The sequence below is a fragment of the Leptinotarsa decemlineata genome, unplaced genomic scaffold, assembly GCF_025532065.1.
Source record: "Leptinotarsa decemlineata unplaced genomic scaffold, Ldec_3_MD MMD2_tig00026330_RagTag_RagTag, whole genome shotgun sequence".
NCBI classification, from domain to species: domain Eukaryota; kingdom Metazoa; phylum Arthropoda; class Insecta; order Coleoptera; family Chrysomelidae; genus Leptinotarsa; species Leptinotarsa decemlineata.
Window position 1 is genome coordinate 9,070,198 of NW_027412690.1, and position 17,588 is coordinate 9,087,785.

Sequence of the window (17,588 nt, forward strand, 5' to 3'; positions counted from 1 at the left end):
GACAAGTTACTGATAAATAGAAGATTTTTCTTTGTGAAAAATACTTTGATTTTTACGCAGTAACTTATCGGGGTAAACTAAAAAGTTTGCCCTTCTACACTTGTATAAAGTTCTCCATTATAATTTTTATATTTTTTCAGATTGTGGAAGGTAACAATTACCCAAAAAAAGGTCGATAAAAAACTGATTTTTTCCTCCACGAAAAATGACTTTCGTTGAATATCTGTTTTTCCTTTTTCATAAACCATACCTCACGATTTGATCTGTAGTTTATGAAATTACTATGGATCTTTATCAAGTAACGGCCGAATCAATCAGAAAAAAATCTGTTTTTTTATTCCATTACCAATGATTTTTGTAAGATTGAATGTTGTAAACAGAAAAGCCTCTCTAAGGCAATCATGAATTTCTATATACAACGAATTTTACCTCAAAGTTAGAGATCAAATAGGAATGTTGCTGCAGTTTATAGGTGTATAAACTGGATACATATCCTCTCTTGAGAGGATATGTATTTTCATAGATCGCCAGGCGACAGTGAGAAATCAGAGGTAAAAAAGGGGGGATCGAATCTATATATGACCCCTGAATCTTCTGTAAATATCATACTCTTTTATCTGTTCTGTTTTCTGTTTTTCCGGTAATCAGCTGTCGCCCCCATACGAACGACAACTCTCAGAAGTTGAGAAACTTGTGCGAGCTAAGAACTAACGAGGTCTTACCTTTTAACGTGTGATTCCTAACACGGATCAGGAAATAGTTCAATAAGAAGCAAAACGAGTGATGGGAAAATATATCAGGAACACACACGAGAAAACCTTCGGAAAGGGACTGTCCAAGAAAAAAATGAGGAACTGTTTCAGATATATTCACTAGTTGTCTATTTAGAAGACACCTGAAGACAGGAGACGAGAAATTTTTGAATGATCTAAATTATGTCGAGAACCAGAAGAAATTGACAAACATCCATCAAAAGATTTGTGAAAAAATAGGAAAGGAAATAGGAATTTTGGAATGAGTGTGAGATGGAAAAAAATGAGCACCTGAGACTATCGAATTTTCTGGAGACTGGCAAGAATTGGACTAGTTAGAGGATTCTCAATGAGCTATATGTTGTTGGTATCTAAAGGGAGTTGGTAATCATCGACTTATAGTGTTCGCCGTTGACAGTGATGGCCTGGCCAACGTCGTTCTCAAAGAAATATGAACCAATGACACCGCCAGCTGGAAATACACACCAAACAGTGACTTTTTCTGGATTCATGTGAATTAGTATCGTTCCAAATTCGACAATTTTGTTCGTTCACGTACCTATTCTTCTAGAAATGGGCGTTATCGCTGAAGATGATTTTTTGATGTTAGTTGTCAACTGTTCCAAAGCCCATTCAGCGAACAGTCGGTTATCTTCAGTTCCTCGGTCAGTTGAATTCTGTATGGGTGCAGGCTCAAGTCATGACGCAACATTCGGCCAAGTTGTGGTCTGCGAAAGGCCGAGTTCTTGTGAGTGACGCGAAATCGACTGGCAAGGATTCTCCTGCACACACTCACAGACAGCGGTGATGTTTTCGGAAGATCCTGCGTTCCGTCACGGTACGTTGCCCGAAGAGGACACCCATTTTATTATTTTCACGTGTTGTTGAATGCTATATCCGTCCATAGTGATTTGGCAAAATAGACTGAATAAATGACAACTAATTTGACAAATGTAGTTTCAACAAGAGGACCGTTATCAATTGTCAAAGTTCGGAAGCCCTGTTGGGGTACCCTATACGCCATTTGGAAAATCCGTACTTTTCATAAATCAACAGTGAAATAGAAGTCTGGCAGGATTTTTTTCAAAAAATCAATCTATTTTCAACTTCTTTCTTCTCGAGACACTTACCAATAATAATAATAATAATAATCTTTATTCAATCCTTACAAATCAGATACAGCATAATAAAGGATACGTCACAAATAAAAAACCATGTGATTATAGACAAATTTACAATTAACAATATTAAAATATCACAATTTAATAGATTTGTTCACATATACATGAAAACATGTATAACATTTATATTCATACATATGAGCAATCACATTTTCATTTTGCATCAAGAAATTTTTTTATACTGTAGTAACATTTGTCTTGAAAATATACTTTCAATTTTGATTTGAATGAATTTTTATTTACCTCTTTATGAGGGGCTTTTTTCATAGAATGCTGAGCTGTGTGCAGGAATTCTGATGAGGTCTCAGTTTCTAGTTGGGTAACCATGGCAATGAGAAACTGTTTGATACATCTCAACATGTTGCATAAATAACATTATACATTTGAAAACATAAATACATGGAACTGTTGAAATTTTATATTTTTGAAAATATGGTCGACACGATTCATCTGGTTTCAGACTGAAAATGAGTCGAATAATTCTTTTTTGGGAAACAAATATCCTGTTTGAGTTATTGGAGCATCCCCAGATGTTGATGTTATACGATATGCTACAGTAGATTAGAGCATAATATACAGTGATGAATTGATTGGCATTGAACATATTTTTTAATTGCAATATAGCATAGTAACCTGTGTTCACTTTTTTGCTTATGGCATCAATATTATTTTCCCAACTCATTCTACTATCTATATGAGTTCCAAGAAATTTCGTAACTTCAGAAAGATGAATAGTGCTATTTTTGACAACCACTTGAATATCAGTCACAGATCTCCACCTAGAATGGAAATGCATACAGACAGTTTTCTCTGCATTCACTATCAAAAAATTTATTTCACACCAATTCATAAATTCTCCTGCTAAATTATTTAGTTTTTTTTGTAATCTTCAGGACTATCTGCATCAATGGCCAATGTAGTATCATCTGCATAGAGAACTACTGAATTTGAACTGATATAGTCAGGTAGATCGTTTATGAATAACAAAAAAATATGGTCTACCTATACTTTTGCGGGTGTCAGATAATGAAAAAACTCAACTTTCGCTCGGTGTATCTTGTTTAGCTGAAAAATCTATCGAGAAACTCCCTCATCTACTCGTTCTGAATTATAACAAGGGAACCAATCGCTCTCAATGAAATATTTCCTTCTTCACATCAAGATTTCAACACCCTTTCAACGTCGTCCTGACCGATAGATACTTTTTTGTCGGCTGTCCGTTGTCGATATTATCTCAGGACGTTTCCAATTCGAATTTTACGTTCAGTTGTCACAAATCAATTCATGGAGAAAATTGCTTTCGAATGATTCTCCCGTAACGGTGATAGTGTGAAAATTTCGACCTGAATACGAGAGAGTTTCGACTTGAATGGGGAGGTGTGCGACACGGTGTGATATCGTTTATTTTTTCGAACCCAGACCAAAGAAATTTGATTTGACGATTGTGTTCCGGAGTCTGTCTGTGATGTGGCTTTACGTTTGCGATTAATCAAATACATGAAAGAATAACAAAATAATATTTTGAAATGCAATTTCGACATTCATCTCTGCTAAAGCAGGTACCTACACCGTAGGTTCTGGTAAATGCCTGCCAGAAAACAACTAATTTCCCGGCTAATATCACACTGGACATTGAATTCTATCCGACAGGCTTTCATGCAAGCAGTTATTCAAAAAGTACTTCATCGTGAGATTTTCACTACAAAAACGCAACACGTGTTTTGCTATACAACCGCTTCTTCTGTAGAGTAGGGAGGGTGAGTACTTAGCCCACAGGTCACTAGGAGACATCTTCTGTATATCGGCAGGTGTGGGCCAAGACTCGCCGAATATACACTTTCTTATTTACGACAACTCCGGGCACTCGCATAGGACATGACTGATAGTTTCATCTTCCTGTTCACACATCCTGCATAGAGGTGTGTTCACTAGTCCCATATTATGGAGGTGTTTGCTTAGTTGACATTAGCCAGTCAGAAATCCTATTGTTGAGCGAAGATTTTTCCTGGTCATTGTCAGATATTTCTTTGGCGCCAGCTTCCCTGGTTGCCCAGGGTGATCCTTGCGAGATTGCATCCTTTTATTCCATCCCATCTCTTCAGGGATTGAGTATGGGTGTGACGTTTGGCGCAATTGTCGTTGGATCCTAAAATTGTTAGTCCAGCCGCTTCCTTGGCTAAAGAGTCGGCAATGCGATTACCTTTTTGGCTGAATCTTGGTAGCACTCTAGTACTAGCCCTGTACTAGCCTGTTCAAAGCTAATAGGGTTTGTCTACTATCAGTGCAGATTCTTATGTTTTTGCCAGAAATTCCTTTGCAAGCTATTTATTTTGTGGCGATTGAGATACCAGCCAGTTCTGTTTGAACCAAGCTGGTATTTTTTCCCATTCCCCACTTAATCCTTAGGCATAGTGATCTAGAGTACTCTCCACATTCTGAGCCTTCTTTGGTGTTTGAGCCGTCTGCATAAATGCGTATTGCATTTGTAGCATCTGACTCTGCGTTCTGTTCCATTTGTATTTTGTAGGGTTTATTAAACGCAAACCTGGGTTCAATTACATCACTGGGTGCCTGAAGCAGAGGTTGCGCAGTAAGCTGCGCAACCGCCATAGGCTCAGCCTCAATTGACACATTTTTACTTCGTATCTATAGCGTGTCTCTCCTAACGTACCTACCCAACATGTTCTGGTATCAGCCAGAAAAGTAGTTGTTTTCCGACAGGCATTACCATACACACAATCGAGCCGTGTTAAAGTTATCTACGTGATCGACCAGTAATATTGAAGATGAAAGGCTCCCTAAGATAGTCTCTTGTAAGGCCAAGTTTCGACGTCGATCGCTAAACGATATTCATCCTCTGGAGCGATCAATGCAAGGCAACTGACGTAAAGCAGGAAACAAAACGAAGTATACTCGTTGGATATTTCACCATTGGTACTAAGTTGAACCACGAATGCATTGCTGAACTGAACTTTCCTTGAGAAACAAGCCTTAGTATAAAGCTGGCCGCACACAGACAAATATTTTGGTTAGCAACGTTGAGCAATATTTCACTGTGTCGTAGACGAAGTGGGAACAAAGTATTTATATGAAGTATCACATACTGGTTAAAACGTTGATCTTTGCACAAGGTTTCGACTTAAACCATCCAAATTACGTTTCAAATCAAAACGTCTTGAAACACTTAAGCGGCGCATGTGCGTGGCGCATGTGCGTGGAGTACACAATTCTGGTTTATAGACTGCTTTATTTTTGGTAGTACTGTTACGTTTATCACCGTAGGTTGATCAATAATTGACTACACACTACACGGAACAATAATCAAACTTAACTTTATTTCACTTCAAATACAATAAACACTAACTAAAACTTCAAACTATTATTCGAATGTTAATCGCCTGAAGCCAAATTGTTCGTCAGGCAGACATTTCGGTCCTCAACTTCTTCGTTGAGCCTTTGGAGAACAACTCTTTCAGCCAGCTTAGCCGCCGAGGAGAGTAGACTTATCGGGCGGTAGTTCTGTGGGAACAGCGGGTTCTGACCCTGTTTTGGGATCATGATGACGATCGCATGTTTCCACTTCCTGGGGAAGTGTCTGAGGACCAATGAACTATTTATTATGTTTAGTGAGCATTCAACGCTGTGAAGTGATTATTCCCCCCCCCCCCATGCCCCCTCCCGGGTTGAGTGCCCTGAAGTAGGAGCTTCCCCCCCATTTGTTAGCGAAGAGAACCTACTACCCCACTCCTTCCACCCCCGCTCTCCGAGCGCTCCTCAACTTACTGATGGGCACTTCAGCAAGATTGACATCTATTCTCATTTTGGTAAAAAGTCAGCCTTTAGGTGCTTTTACCTTCTTATCGAATCATTATTTTATCTGACTATTCCTAACTGAATTTAAGCATGGGGGCCCCCAAAAACTAACCGGCGGCTATTATTTTTAATGTCGGGCGTTTCTTAATAGAATACTAGAATCGCGGTCGAGTTGTTCTGCGGTGAACTTGCTGAAAGAAAGTCTGTTTAATGTGCTTACCGGAGTCGCCTCACGGCGACTCGTGGGGGCGGCCTCTGATTCTGCTTCGTCGGCCTTGGATGTTTGTCCCTTTCTCGGAACCTGGGGTCATCCATGTTCAACACATCGTGTAGATCGCGGAACGCTGGATTTAAGTGCGATCTGATTCTATCGAACGTGCTTTCTGCATGTTCTCTCACATACACGTCCACATATTGCGTGTCCAGGTCTAAATCTCTGTATATGAATCTGTTTGGTATATAGTAAGGTGCATTTACAGCGGCCCTTACGCTCGCATTCATAAATGATTGGATCTTTTTTCTGTATGTCTGCGCACACTGGCCCCAGGCAGTGCATGCATACAGTATTATTGGCATTAGAATCGTTCTGATCATTAGTAACTTGAGTTTCAGTGCCATGTTACTACTTCTTCCTATGATCGGCGCCAGGCGTCTTCTGGCCTGTTTGGCTATTCCTATTCTCTGCAGTACGTGGGCCTGGAATGTTAGTTTCTTGTCTAGGATGACCCGAGATATGTCGCTTTGTTTGTCCACGGAATCTCTTGTCCGTTGAAGATGACGTTGCCTTCCGGTTGTACGAACCTGCGAGTGAACAGTAGCGCCTGACTCTTGTCAGGGTTGATACTGATCTTCCACAGGTTAGCCCACTCCTCCAATCTATTTGCCTGTTGTTGTAGGTATCTCGTAACGATTGCTTGACTCCTAGATCTCGCCAGCAGGGCCGTGTCGTCCGCGTAGAGCCCCAACTTGTTAAAGTTGTTCTCTGGCTTGGGCACGTCTGCCGTGTATACGGAGTAGAGGTGTGGCGAAAGGACTGCACCTTGCGGGACTCCTGCCTCCAGTAGTCGAACTGTTGATAATTCGTCTCCTATTTTGCAGCGGCATCGCCTGTTAGCTAGAAAAGACTGAATTAATCTTACCATTGGTTTTGAGTATCCAAAATCGCTTATCTTGGCCAGTAGCCCGTCATGCCAAACTCTGTCAAACGCCTTGGAGACGTCTAAGAAGATAGCTCCGGTATTGTATCCTTTGCCAAGGTTGAAGCCTTCTGTTGCAAAGTCCACTACCCCCAGGACTTGTAGCTCTGTTGAGTGTTCTGATCTAAAACCGAAATGTTCGTCGGGGAGGATCCCTAACTCTCTGGTTTGTTCTTCTAGTCTCTTCAGGATGACAAAGTGAAGTGATTATTGTCGATGCTCGTCTATTTATACGTTGCCGTAGGCTATATTTGTGGCGTGGAATGTCCTGATTGGTCGCGTTGATCGACGGAAGGGGTAATCGAGTGTGATTTATCACGCACCTAGATCATTGTTTCTGGCGGTGCGTTTGCTGTTAGTGGTGCACCGGTCTTGGTTTTTGATATGATGGTTTTTCATACAGCTGAGAAATTCCCAATTTCGATCACCTCTTCAATGATTCTCATTTTCTGGTTCTTTGTACTTGAGATCTGTTCGCAGCTTTTGAAGTGGATGTTATGACCTGTATCAAGGTTTGTATTGAGCTGAGGTTGTGTGTTTGTTGCGGAGTAATGATTTATGTTCCTCTAAATCTGACTGATTCGATCATGTGCTATAATCAGACTTATGCGGTAAGCCAGCATTATTTTGAGATTCGAGCGTAGAGAAGACATAATTCCACCAAGAACTCCGATAATTGGAAAAACTATCTTAACAGAGGGGTCTAAATAAAGTTTATGGAGTCCGAAGAGAAAACCTCGATATGTCTTACGTGTTATATAATTTTTTCAGACAACATTTGTCTCAGTCGGAGCCTAGAACTCCACCACGAATATCGTCTTGCTCTGGTCTCAGCCTGAGGTTGGGGAATGAATAGTTCCTATGCATTCAGCATTTCTTCTTCGACACATTGTATTTAAAATCGGAGTGTGGGGCAACACCGTAGGTGGTAACAAAGTACTCTTGGGGCCGCCTTATGTCGATGTATATAGGCTTAGACCGCATGTGGTGAACATGCTGACAGTAAGTGCATTAAGGTCCCAGGAGCTTCGAGGGCCGTCCCTGCATCTGGGATCAGGAACCTCTATACCCTAAGATATATACAGGGTGTCCCTGGACTTCCTCTTTTCCTCTCGGGAATGTATAGATGGGGTCAAAATATCACCAGTACTTCATATAACTTTTTTTCCTAAAAGTCTTCGTAACCAAGTTACGGGCCCTCGAAGTTACAAAATGAAAAATGTTTTTCTTTGATAACTTTTCAAGTGAATATTCAAAATCATCCAAATTTTGGTAATTGACTAAACAAATGAATTCCGTCGATGAGCTTTCATGCAGGAGTCAGTTGTTTTGCTACAAAGTCAGGAACGGACTACCCCCGATGGTCCACACCCCAAAACTTTGAAATGACAGATATTTTTCAATATTTTTCAACAAAATAAGGTTACTTGGACAATTTTATGAATAAAAGTACTCGTGTGGAAAGTCGATCGGAGCAACGAGTCTTGATAAAAATGTAGTTCTACTCGACGACATCAAACCCGCTCGTCCACCATTATTTGAAATGAATAATTATCAAAGCAGAATTAATAATGATAACGTTAATTCAACAACATTTATAACAGGAATAATACAAAGTATGCTAAAATGAAGTCGTAAAAAAAGTACAGTACCTATATGGAAGTTTAAGTCACAATTGTGATAGCAGATATTTTTTCAAAAGAAATATCAAGTTCTGTAGATTCGTGGTGTTTTTAAACTAACAAGCTACTCTACTATGAAATATCGAATTCATTCCATATTTTGTATGTACATAATACGTGTGGAATAATCACGTTTCGTGTTGATCAGTTATCTGAATCTCATGAAACTCAACATTCGAATGTTTCAAATTCTTCTTCAAAGCTAAACTGTTGAGGAGTTTCACTGATAATTATAATTTTATGGGAGAAATTCTTTAACACGAATCTAAATTTAGCTGAAAAAACGCACATCGGAAAAAATATTTACTATACTAATAAAAAGCAAACGAATGAACTACAAAAACGGCTGCACATGATCAGGTGAAAAATATCCAGGGAATAATTATGTTCCATTTCTTTCACAGATGTTGACAAAAAAACCTTTTAGAAAGTTTTGATAAAAAATGAGAAACTGGAATGCGATTTTGTTTTGTTGAGTGGTGCGTTGTCATATGAATATCATTGTATTGTCAATATTCTATAGGATATTTTGAATTTTTTTGATATGGCCGAACAGTTTACATTCAATGAATATGCAGATATGCATGTATTTTATGGACGAGCATTTTGTAATGCTGCAGAAGCTCGTCGTCTGTATTCCGAGCATTTTCCCAATCGAACGGTACCGTCAAGAGAAACATTCGAGCGTGTCGGTCGCAGCTTGAGGGAGACAGGTATGTAATAATTGATAATTAATTTGAGCACGTTGTTTTATTTCGATATTATTGTAGGTACAGTTTTGCCAAAACGAGGTGGTGAGGGCGCTCCTAGGACTGTACGTACCGTTGTATTGGAGGAAAATATTTTGGAAGCCGTCGCTGATGATCCTTCAATGAGCATCAGAAATCTATCAGAACAGTTCCATACATCCAAGTCCACTATTCATAGAATAATTAGGGAACAACTGCTCCACCAGAAGGTACATGCCATGACACCTCAAGATTTTCCAGCACGACTGGAATATGCCAATTGGTTCATGGATAGGCAAAGAGAGGATATGACTTTTATTAATCGAGTTTTATTCACTGATGAAGCAGGTTTCAGTAGAGATGGAGTTATCAACTCTCATAATCTCCATATATGGGCCGAAGAAAATCCCCATGGGATATTGCAAACCAAACACCAACGGAAATTCAACGTGAATGTTTGGGCTGGTAACATAGGAAACCATCTTATAGGACCATTCGTTTTACAGGACCGATTGAATGGAGAACGTTATTTGGAGTTCATTCAGAACGATTTGAATGGACTTTAGGAACATGTTCCATTGCAAACCCGAAGAGATATGTGGTTTATGCATAATGGCGCTCCTCCTCATTTTAGTTTGATTGAGCGTGACCATCTGAACCATATTTTCCACAATAGATGGATTGGTAGAGGTGGGCCATATTCATGGCCATCGCGGTCTCCGGATTTAAATCCATTGGATTTCTTTCTGTGGGGGCATCTAAAAAGCCTTGTTTACGCTACACCTATTCACACAAGAGATGCATTGTTGAATAGAATAACATTACATTCTGAAGCCATACGAAACGACCCTGGAATGCTATTTCAAGTACAGAGAGGGTGTCTTCGCAGACTAAGAAAATGTATAGAGAGAGAAGGTGGTCATATCGAGCAGTTTCTGTAGCGGATTTTTCATTTCTGTTTACTCTTGAGGCTCTTGAGTTTCGTTAGTTAAACGTGTTTGCATTATAAAAATTCGTTATGAACATTTTACCTATCATTTCCATTTTCCTTAAAAACTAATATTTTCGTATAATGGTAGACATCTCAGGATAAATGTTGTTGAATTAACGTTATCATTATTATTTCTGCTTTGATAATTATTCATTTCAAATAATGGTGGACGAGCGGGTTTGATGTCGTCGAGTAGAACTACATTTTTATCAAGACTCGTTGCTCCGATCGACTTTCCACACGAGTACTTTTATTCATAAAATTGTCCAAGTAACCTTAATTTGTTGAAAAATATTGAAAAATATCTGTCATTTCAAAGTTTTGGGGTGTGGACCATCGGGGGTAGTCTGTTCCTGACTTTGTAGCAAAACAACTGACTCCTGCATGAAAGCTCATCGAAGGAATTCATTTGTTTAGTCAATTACCAAAATTTGGATGATTTTGAATATTCAATTGAAAAGTTATCAAAGAAAAACATTTTTCATTTTGTAACTTCGAGGGCCCGTTACTTGGTAACGAAGGATTTTAGGAAAAAAAGTTATATGAAGTACTGGTGATATTTTGACCCCATCTATACATTCACGAGAGGAAAAGAGGAAGTCCAGGGACACCCTGTATATCACCATTCTGGTAGGACATGATGGACCCTTCAGTTTTCGAATTCAACTTTCCCGACCCGAAGAAAGCGAAGGACAGATGCTTTGAACAGCAGATGTCTTCAATGGTGTTGAAGAAGACCCCATTCATTGACTTATAATTGTGTTGCCGCAGGAGCCGAATGCTCTCTCTGGTTTTTATGTGGGTCTTTTATTGAACGGGTTCCAATTCGGTGACAGCGTTGTGATAACCTCGTTCAGTAATGGAAACTAAACCGAGTTCATCAGCCGGTCCGCTGATTTAAGTATACGACACTCCGGCAGTCAAATGGTGCATGATGATTTCATCTACAAGCTGTACCTCTTCTCCGCAATCCCCGCAGCGTCGTCATTATTATTACTATTATTTTTATTATATAATTGTTTCGGAGCTGACCATGTTGGGGTAGAATCATCGTTAGTGGCCTTCTCCGCGGAAAATTTGAAATTTCCAGTGAATTTTCCAAACCGTCGGCCTTAAGGAAAATCACAAAGTCATCTCGCGCATAAACACAAAGAAAAGCGATGGGCCGGTCGAACAGCTGCTCGATGGTAAAATGCTGCGGCGACGGCGGCGGCGATGGGCCGGATCAATAGGCACACGAGGCACGAGGTCGTCTTCGAATAGGGGAGACCGGGGCAATTCGAAAGGGTTGAGGAGAACCTGGACTTTTGGAAATTATATTTCAACTCATTTGATATTTCAACACTGCAGTTCTACTGCAATATGGAAAGTATTAGTCTTGATTAGTTGCGAACATTAACTTTTATATGTAAAGAATTACATATAAAAGTATATGTAAAGAATTGACAGGGAAAAACAGCATTTCAGAATGTAAAATTCAGGGAAACCTGAAGTAATCACAGTTGAATACAATAAATATTTATTGAACATTGTACCCCAAATGATGAAAGATATTCCTGATGTTCCATCTTTCAATAATATTACAGAAAATGATAAGTCGATATAGGTACTTAAAAAAAGTTACACCAAATGATATCATAGAATTAGTACATAAAATAAAAAATAAACAAAGTAGTGGAGATGATGAAATACCTACTTCACTAATGAAAGAGAATATGGTTTACATGAAAGAAGTTGTAGCTTACATCATAAACAACTCTTTGAAATTTGGGATATTTCCTAAACAACTGAAGCTGTCTTTGGTGAAACCTATTTACAAAAAGGGTGATGTGGAAGTGATGGAAAATTACAGACCCATAAGTATACCACCAAGTTTTGCGAAAATATTTGAATTGGCATATTGTACACAATCAATTGAATTCTTCAATGAATGCAACATGTTTAGTAAAAATCAACATGGGTATATCCAAGGAAGGTCAACAATGTCGGCCATTTTTCAGTTCACTCAAAATATTGTGAAGAATCTGAAGCCGGCCCTGACCGTTATCTCAGACACCAAACATATGACTTATCGCGAAAGGAATGATCTCGACAAGTCGTCGCGAACAGTCTAGGCCACTACCGAAACAACTAGAGAAACCTAGCACGGTCGTTGCCAATATATAAGCCGGCTTCTCGTCCCGAGATGGCAAGTCTGTACCTAGAAAGTGAATCGTGCGTTTAAAGAAAGAATTCTAACCTTGAAGATAAATTGAGCGTTAGTTGCTGAGTGTTGTATATAAATTAGTTGTGATAGTGAAATATTGTTGAAAATAAATTTGTTTAAGACAGTTAATTCTTTAATTCGTTACAATATATTATATTTCATCGAAATAAAGTCACTAGCCTTGGGAATGTTTTTGGACCTTTCCAAGGCTTATGATTGTTTGGATAGAAACCTGTTGATTGTTAAACTAGAGAGATATGGTGTTAGAGGGAATGCTCTGAAATGGGCTAAATCTTATCTCACTGAACGAACTCAAAGAGTGTGCATTAAGAATCAAGGAAAAATGTATAAATTTGAAATATCGTCATCAAATATCGGAATACCACACGGTAGTATTATCGGTCCAATATTTTTCATAATTTTCATGAATGATCTATGTGCAACCAGTATTGAATAAGATTAGTTTATTACAAATTATGCTGATGACAGAAACCTTTTATGTGGGGTGATAATTTTTCTGATCTTATGCAAAATGCAAGAAATCTATTTGGCGGTACCAAACATTGGTTTGAAAGTAATACATTGATTCTTAATGAATCAAAAACTAATACGATCCTGTTTCGTCCAAGACAGCTACAGACAGAACTTCCATCAAGCATATATATGAAAAATAGAAAGAGAGAGATAGTTCCTTGTACTAAATTCTTAGGTGTTTACATTGATGAATATTTGGGCTGGTCTGAGCAAATAAAATTATGCATGAAACTAAATTCAATCGTGTTTGCCATGAGAACTCTAAATAGATTTCCAAATTTCAGTTCAATGAAAATTATGAATCTTGCAAGCAGTGTTTATCATTCAGAAGAGAACGTTAAGAATAATCTTGAATATGCCATATAGGGAATCATGCAGAAGTATTTTCCGATCAAACAATATATTGACCATTTATGCAATTTATATTTATGAATGTTTAATGTTCTTTTTTAAAAATGAATCTTTGTTTATTATTGATTACATCCCTCACAAATATGACACTAGGACTAGAAATATCAACTACCCTGTCCACAGACTCACGGTAACTGAATATGGGCCCACAATACATGTGCATTAGATTGTTCAATACATTACCAGATGGAATAAAAGCCTCGGTCGACATAATTAAATTCAAAAGAGAAATAAAAAAGTTCCTCATACATCTGGAACCTTATAATATTGTGGAGTATTTTAATCATAATTTTTAAAATTATCTTTATTTATGCATCTTATATTTCTATTTACGCAAGATTGTTGTGCCTCAGTGACGTCATTTCATTATATGTTGTCATTATATGTTTATTGTATTGTTGACATATTCTGAAATAAAGATGATGATTATTATTATTATTATATACGTAAACATTGTGATACTTATTTTATTAATATATTAAATGATTCCCAGCTTCTTAACGAAGCCGATTAATTTGTATGATGAGTGGTCTTTCAGGTCAGATGGTGAGAATCCGAATCTGCCAACACCAAAGAACCTGATTCGGTTCCCAGCGGGGCAGGCAGAAAGTATATGCTCTGCTGTTATTCGACACTCCAAATCTTTGCATATGATGATTAAAATGACAGTGACTTGTAAGAAGGCCTGTTAGACATCGTAGTTCATCCCTACTGTAGTCCCACAACTGTTTGGAATCAAGCTTCGAAGGGTGAATAAACGCCTTGGAGTGAGTCAGTCCTGGAAGATTCTGCCAGAAGTCCATAAATATTCTTGCCATCCAGGTGTTCAGTGTTTATTTGGCAAAGCCCAAAGCGATGCCAATGAAGCCGCTTACAGCACCCTCCTTTGCAAGAGAGCCCGCAGCTTCATTGCCTTCCACGCCAGTATGGGCAGGAATCCAGATCAGAGACAATCTGTTAAGTCTTCCTATCGCGGAGAGTCGTTTTTGGCAGTTTGCTACCAATTTAGACGTTGCTCGGTAGGATCCAAGAGCTTTCAGTGCCGCTTGACTATCCGAGAATATTTTTATTGACTTGTGAGTGAGGTTGAATTTAACCAATATCTCCGCACACAATTCTATAGCGTAAATTTCCGCTTGAAATACAGTCGCATTAGTTCCTAGGCAGGTAGATAACTCTGTCCTGGGTCTGCGACTGAAAACACCTGCACCAGAACCGGAAGGTGTTCTTACCCATCTGTGAACCAACAACTATCTGTTCTTAATATTTCCTTCTCCCGGAGGATCCAGTCCTCTCTACTCGAGAATAGTACTTTATAAGGCAGTTCGTAGTTGACAGTTGGAGGCATAAAGTCAGAGGTCATTTCCAGAATGCTGTGACTTCCAATGTCAACCAACAGTCTGTTGCACTCTGCATTGAACTGATTTGTGCAATTGGCAATGTGCACAAGTCTAAATGCAGTCCATCTAGCCTCTCTTTCCATAAAAATGTGGAGAGAAGGTAGATCTAGAAGGATCTCCATGGCCGCTGACGGTGTGGTACTGATGGCACCACTGATAGCCTGACAAGCCTGTCTCTGTAAGCCAGGGAGCTTCGCTTGGGCCGTTTTCTGTGAAGCCTTCGGCCTCCAAGCAATTGCACCATAAGTGATCATTGGTCGGACAATTATCACATAAATCCAATGGATTTGTTTGGGACCCAAACCCCAAGTTTTACCACAAATCCTTTGACATGTCCATAGAGACAGTCTGGCTTTGTGTGAAACTTTTTCCAAGTGAGCGTTCCAGGTGAGTCTTTTATCAAGGACAATGCCAAGATATTTCACCTCCGTTCCAAATGGAATGACCTCACCATTGAGGGAAAGTGGCGTTAGATCGTCCAATTTTCTTCTCTTGGTGAAGGGGATTAACACAGTTCTGCTGAGGTTGACAGACATCTGCTCCCTCAGGCACCAACTGTGAATAATGTCCAACGCGCTTCGGAGGATATTACAAGCTACTCTTCCCGACGTGGACCTTGCCAGGATGACAAGGTCATCTGCATAAGCTTGCAGATCTACTTTTCTTCTGTCGAGGGCATCAAGCAGACTATATACCAGGAGCGACCACAGAAGGGGAGATAGTACCCCACCTTGAGGGCAGTCCCTGGTGACCCTGAACCTGATAGCCTCGCCTTGAAGAGTCGTAGTTGCAGTTCTGCTTACTACCATGGCATAGATCCAGCCCGTTATGGTCGATTCTATATGTATGTGTACAAAAGAAATCAAAGTAAGACTGGTTACCAAGACTAATAGTTAAGCAATAGAACATATGTAGTTAAAATGAGGAATGGGTTAATTTTGACAAAAAACAGAAAATTCATCAAGCCAAGTAAAAACAGAGGAATAGAGTCAGACTTGAATCATTCTTCAAATTCTATGTGCCCCAAATGAATGAAATGTTACTTAGAGTTAGATAGTGGAAATGAAGATGAGAACGAGAATAGTGAAATTAGTGATAGTGGGGAAAGTGTTGGAAATTCGGACCAAAGTATTAGTTTTAGTGGTAACGATAGTACCCTATCTTTTAATGACGCGGCCCTAACCACAAGACCTCATCAGGTCTTGTGGTTAGGGCTCCTAAGAGGCTTGATCTATAAAAAAGGGGATGTCAGGTATGTCAGATGTCAGAGTGAACATGGTTAATAAAGGAGTACAATCGAACCTACAAGTTAATGGTATCTTTCATTTAAAAAGTAATCATTGATCCTGTTCCAAAGTTGACCAAACAAGTTACAGAGGTCTGAAACATACGTGTAACATACGATTACTATATAGCAAGAATTAGTGTCTGGGTCAACTGCATGACATGTTTGGAGCGTGCCGTACAATTCACCCATCAAGACGTTGACGGGAACCTCAGTTTTAAAAATCTTTGCCAACTAGCAGGGATCGAACCTACGCCCAACACAGAAGAGGTTTCATAAATCGGATTCATAAAACTACTTCATGAAATTGTAGGTTCACATGAAACGCCTCAAATGTTTCATTTTCACGAATGAGAAGGAACGCAAAACGAAGCCTGTTTCCCCTATCATGCAGTGTTGCCAACAACAATAAGAAATAATATCAGAAATGAGGGGTTTCTGCTGAAAAGTAGTGTGCGCGTGTATCGTGTTCAATAAAAGGTCGAGCAGATATTCTTGGCAAGATTCGCTTTGGCGTTAAACCAAAGGATATAGGCAATTAGAAAATAATTATGTCGTTTGAGGAGTTTTGGAAAAATACGGAATTATGTTTTGAGTTTTTGTTTGGGTTTTTTTTAATATTGCAATACTGTCACATTCAGGAATTTAACGCCTACGATAAGAGAATTTCAATACGAGATTCAGAAGTCAAAATATTTACTCCATCTACAAAACTCACAGAGAAACACCAGCTTAGCACCACTGATGAGACCTATGGCGGATCGAAACAGCGCTGTCCTATGTTGAATCATAAAAGCGTTGTGATTGAGCTCTGGTTTCCAACTAGTTGTCTTGCAGTGAAAGAAAGAGGCCGCAACCCATCAGAGGTCCATGTCGCAGCTTGGCTTCGCAACTGACCGCCTTGAGGAGCCTCATTTATCTTTAATATTAGAGGATTGTGTTCTTTGTCGATCCAACAGATGGCCTTCGTAAGGAGAGATGTCAACAGAATATTTGTTTTACTATCGGTGACGTTGATATATATTTTTTGAATATCTGGAATGCTTCAACATCTTAAGCGATCACTTGTGAGGTTTCTGGAAGTGAAGAACAACAAGCGGTCTTCTTTCATATGCTATCCATTTTTAGGATAATGCAATCGAGAAATACGGAAAGTTTGGGATTGTTGTGCTTGCTAATGGCAAGGCGTCCATGTGGATACACTAAAGAGGAAATTATGTTTCAATAAAACAATATGTTTCGACGTAGCTGGATAAAATGATGTTCTGCAGTTGTGTGTACGTTTGTCTTGAGTTTATTTACTCACACAACGAATGAACCAGTTTCTATTCTATGAGTGTACTTACAAACTAGCTGAAAATATGTTCATCAGTAAAGACAACTTTGTAGCTCTCAACGTTGCTTCTATT

General features: G+C 39.1%; 1 protein-coding gene across 6 annotated transcripts in view; it reads left to right on the forward strand.

The window, feature by feature from the left end:
- LOC111503217 (cubilin) overlaps positions 1 to 17,588 on the forward strand; it is a 278,475-nt gene that overhangs the window by 12,711 nt on the left and 248,176 nt on the right. Inside the window, exon 1 of one of the 6 annotated variants that reach the window (XM_074182954.1) lies at positions 15,193 to 15,738. The exons of the other annotated variants lie outside the window; for them this stretch is intronic. The gene's annotated coding sequence lies outside the window, so the exon portion shown is untranslated. Of the gene's footprint in view, positions 1 to 15,192; positions 15,739 to 17,588 lie in introns of those variants that run through there. 6 annotated transcript variants of the gene reach the window in all.